General features: G+C 39.1%; 1 pseudogene; it reads right to left on the bottom strand.

The window, feature by feature from the left end:
- Positions 1-1,282: 1,282 nt before the first annotated feature.
- On the bottom strand, positions 1,283-4,861 carry LOC149749702 (small ribosomal subunit protein uS3 pseudogene; annotated as a pseudogene).
- Between the last annotated feature and the right edge of the window lie 232 nt (positions 4,862-5,093).

The following is a 5,093-nucleotide window of genomic DNA, read 5'->3' as shown; positions in this document are numbered from 1 at the left end:
AAAAGGAGTGTTACAACTGACACTGCAGAAATACAAAAGATCATGAGAGATTACTACAAGCAACTCTATGCCAATGAAATGGACAACCTGGAAGAAATGGACAAATTCTTACAAAAGCACAACCTTCTGAGACTAAACCAGGAAGAAACAGAAAATAAAAAAACAGACGAATCACAAGCACTGAAATTGAAAGTGTGATTAAAAATCTTCCAACAAATAAAAGCCCAGCACCAGATGGTTTCACAGGCGAATTCTATCAAACACTGAAAGAAGAGTTAAACCTGTCCTTCTCAAACACTTCTAAAATACAGCAGAGGGAGAAACACACCCAAACTCGTTCTAAGAGGCCACCATCACCCTGATACCAAAACCAGAAAAAGATGTCACAAAAAAAGGAAACTACAGGCCAGTAACACTGATGAGCATAGATGCAAAACTCCTCAACCAAATACTAGCAAACAGAATCCAGTCGCACATTAAAAGGATCACACACCATGATCAAGTGGGATTTATCCCAGGAATGCAAGGATTCTTCAATATATGCAAATCAATCAATGTGATACACTATATTAACAAACTGAAGGCGAAAACCCATATGATCATCTCAATAGATGCAGAAAAAGCTTTAGACAGAAATCAACACCCATTTTTGATTAAAAAAACCCTACAGAAAGTAGGCATAGAGGGAACTTACCTCAACATAATAAAGGCCATATACGACAACACACACAGCCAACATCGTTCTCAATGGTGAAACACTGAAACCATTTCCACTAAGATCAGGAACAAGAGAAGGTTGCCCACTCTCACCACTATTATTCAACATAGTTTTGGAAGTTTTAGCCACAGCAATCAGAGAAGAAAAAGAAATAAAAGGAATCCAAATCAGAAAAGAAGAAGTAAAGCTCTCACTGTTTGCAGATGACATGATACTACACATGGAGTACCCTAAAGATGCTACCAGAAAGCTACTAGAGCTAATCCATGAATTTGGTAAAGTAACAGGATACAAAATTAATGCACAGAAATCTCTTGCATTCCTATAAACTAATGATGAAAAATCTGAAAGCGAAATTAAGGAAACACTCCACACAATGCTAACTTTTGTTGGCATTGCAACAAAAGGAATAAAATACCTAGGAATACCTAGGAATAAACTGATCTAAGGAGACAAAATACCTGTATGCAGAAAACTATAAGGCACTGATGAAAGATACTAAAAATGATACAAACAGATAGAGAGATATACCATGTTCTTGGATTGGAAGAATCAACATTGTGAAAACGACTCTACTACCCAAAGCAATCTACAGATTCAATGCAATCCCTATCAAACTACCACTGGCATTTTTAACAGAACTAGAACAAAAAAATTCACAATTTCTACTGAAACACAAAGACCCCGAATAGCCAAAGCAATCTTGAGAGAGGAAAACGGAGCTGGAGCAATCAGGCTTCCTGACTTCAGACTACACTACAAAGCTACAGTAATCAAGACAGTATGGTACTGGCGCAAAACAGAAATATAGATCAATGGAACAGCATAGAAAGCCAAGAGATAAACCCACACACATATGGTCACCTTATCTTTGATAAAGGAGGCAAGAATATACAATGGAGAGAAGACAGCCTCTGCATTAAGTGGTGCTGGGAAAACTGGACAGCTACATGTAAAAGAATGAAATTAGAACACTCCCTAACACCATACACAAAAATAAACTCAAAATGGATTAGAAACCTAAATGTAAGGCCAGACACCATAAAACTCTTAGAGGAAAACTTAGGCAGAACACTCTATAACATAAATCACAGCAAGATCCTTTTTCACCCACCACCTAGAGATGGAAATAAAAAGAAAACTAAACAAATGGGACCTAATGAAACTTCAAAGCTTTTGCACAGCAAAGGAAACCATAAACAAGACAAAAAGACAACTCTTAGAATGGGAGAAAATATTTGCAAATGAAGGAACTGACAAAGGATTAATCTCCAAAATTTACAAGCAGCTCATGCAGCTCAATATCAGAAAAACAAACAAGCCAATCCAAAAATGGGCAGAAGACCTAAATAGACATTTCTCCAAAGAAGATATACAGATTGCCAACAAACACATGAAAGGATGCTCAACATCACTAATCATTAGAGAAATGCAAATCAAAACTACAATGAGGTATCATCTCACAGTGGTCAGAATGGACATCATCAAAAAATCTACAAACAATAAATGCTGGAGAGGGTGTGGAGAAAAGGGAACCCTCTTGTACTGTTGGTGGGAATGTAAATTGATACAGCCACTATGGAGAACAGTATGGAGGTTCCTTAAAAAACTAAAGTAGAACTACCATAAGACCCAGCAATCCCAGTACTGGCCATATACCCTGAGAAAACCATAATTCAAAAAGAGTCATGTACCACAATGTTCACTGCAGCTCTATTTACAATAGCCAGGACATGGAAGCAGACTAAGTGTCCATCAACAGATGAATGGATAAAGAAGACGTGGCACATATATACAATGGAATATTACTCAGCCATAAAAAGAAACAAAATTGAGTTATTTGTAGTGAGGTGGATGGACCTAGAGTCTGTCATACAGAATGATGTAAGTCAGAAGGAGAAAAACAAATACCGTATGTTAACACATATATATGGAATCTAAAAAAAAAAAAAAAATGGTTCTGAAGAACCTAGGGGCAGGACAGGAATAAAGACGCGGACGTAGAGAATGGACTTGAGGACGTGGAGGGGGGAAGGGTAAGCTGGGACGAAGTGAGAGAGTGGCATGGACATATATACACTAGCAAATGTAAAACAGATAGCTAGTGGGAAGCAGCTGCATAGCACAGGGAGATCAGCTCGGTGCTTTGCGTCCACCTAGCGGGATGGGATAGGGAGGGTGGGAGGGACATGCAAGAGGGAGGAGATATGGGGATATATATATATATGTATGGCTGATTCACTTTGTTATAAAGCAGAACACACCATTGTAGAGCAATTATACCCCAATAAAGATGTTACAAAAAAAAACAACACCTTAGAATTATCTAGTCTTTTCCACCAAGAATAGATATTCACACTGATTTATGTCATTTCCCTTCCCACAGTCATGTCTCCCATTTATAATTGCTCAATATGCCAGGTTCACAACGTTTCCCCATTTGGGTGCCCTATTTGAATTTGTGTATAAATACTCACTCCTCCAAATGTTCTATATGAATACACAAAATATCCGTTTCAGCACCGAGTGCATAAATTCAGGGCTGGAGGCGTGTGGCATACTGCAGAATGGCACTAATTCAGGAGTCAGCTTGTAGAGGTCTGGATGGGGCTTGGCTGTATGCTTGCCATGGAACCTTGGGGACCTCAGTTTTTACTCTCTGAACCTGTTTCCTGATCACCAAATTGGAGAATGCTAGCCTTCTCCTATTCCTCTCATGGATAACTGGAAGAACCATATGGAATCATGGATGATATTTTTTAAAACTGTTCATTGACCTTCACTTTGAGAATAAAGGAAAGAACTATAATCAAAGCCAGATGCTTAAAGAAATTACAAGGTGACTTGGAGACATGTGAAATGGACTACAGTTCCAATATTTCCATCAACTTGCTCAAATTTCTTCTCTAGGATGCAGGAACTCTATCAGTAAAATGAGAGATTGAATGGTGTTTTATGTGTCCTTCAATTTAGTTTCTGAGTGATTGAATCTCTGCAGCATTATTAAAAGTACTGTCATTGTAGCTGGAATTTAAGTACCGCCACATGAGTACCTGAATTAAGCCTTTGGCTGCCTTCAGAGCCAGGATTCAACCCCTGTAGTGTGGAACATGGGATTACAATCTAGAGCAGTAAAATTTGGTATACATAATAACTAAAAGCAATGTGGGACCATAAATTGGGTCCTAGAACAACAAAAATATAGTGAAAAAAAATTGGTGATATATGAATAAAGTCCATAATTGGTTATTAATAATGTTCCAATGGTAATTTTTTGGTTTGATAGGTATACTATATTATTAGGTAAAATGTTAACATTAAGAGAAGCTGGATGAAGTGTACATGGAAACTTTCTGTACTATCTTTGCAGCTCTTCTGTAAGTCTAAATTTAGGTCAAAAGAAAAAGAAAAAACGCTATATTTCACAGGAATCACCTCAGGTGCATGTTGAAAATGAAAATGTCTCCAATTTCAGAGACATGAAAATTATAGTCCTGGAGCAGGTCCCAGGAATCTGCATTCTAGCTGGCACACAAGGAGATCCTGATGCACATTTCTCAGGGATCATACTTGGAGAAACTCTGACCTGAAAGAAACACCGGTCCAGAGTAAAATAAGTGATTATTAGAGATTAGTAAATGGAGAATACAACCTGCGGCTATAAAAAGGCTCTTGTGTGAGATCTTGATTTTTTTTCTCTTTTTTAACAGATTTTACTAAAGATCTTTAGAGAGCAACCTGCAGACTCCAGATCCAACTGCCAAGGAGACCCTGTTATGCTGTGTGTACTGTCTGGGGCATAGCTGGCAGCTCCGGCTTCCCACTGCTCTGTTCTGAGACAGAGGTGGTGGGCAGTATCTCATCTCTGGGTTCCATAATGCTCACATGGTCAGGCAGGGGCTTCTTAAGGCCAATCCTACCACTTGGGTCCCAGGGCAACATGATCTTCACTTTGATGTCCAGTGAGCACTGTCTGAGCGTCACATAGCACATACTAGTATCAACATAGTAGTTAACAGGGTCCCCAGTGGGGATCATCAGGCCATCCACAACCTTCATGGATTTAGCCATCTATTCACAGAAATTCCCAGACAGTGTGACCTCACAGGCTTTGGCCCCACTCTCCATGATGAACCAAGCACACCATAGCAGGCCCTCCACACAGCAAGTCCTCCTAGGAGTTTATAATGGAGAGACTTTGCCTGGACAGTGGCACGCAGACCTCCTGTGGCCGCCATTTTAGGATACCTCCACCAACTGATGTATCGATATAAGTTTAGGCAAGTTATTAAACTTCTGGTCCTCAGATTCCTCATTTATAAAGGAAGAAGTTGTATCTATTGAATTCTAATGGTTATCCCTGCATAGTACCTAA

The sequence above is a fragment of the Delphinapterus leucas genome, chromosome 3, assembly GCF_059928025.1.
Source record: "Delphinapterus leucas isolate spDelLeu-1000000601 "Yukka" chromosome 3, BTC_Dleu_Yukka2, whole genome shotgun sequence".
NCBI classification, from domain to species: domain Eukaryota; kingdom Metazoa; phylum Chordata; class Mammalia; order Artiodactyla; family Monodontidae; genus Delphinapterus; species Delphinapterus leucas.
The sequence above is the reverse complement of the archived record's forward strand: the minus strand, read 5'-3'. Positions and strand labels throughout refer to the sequence as shown.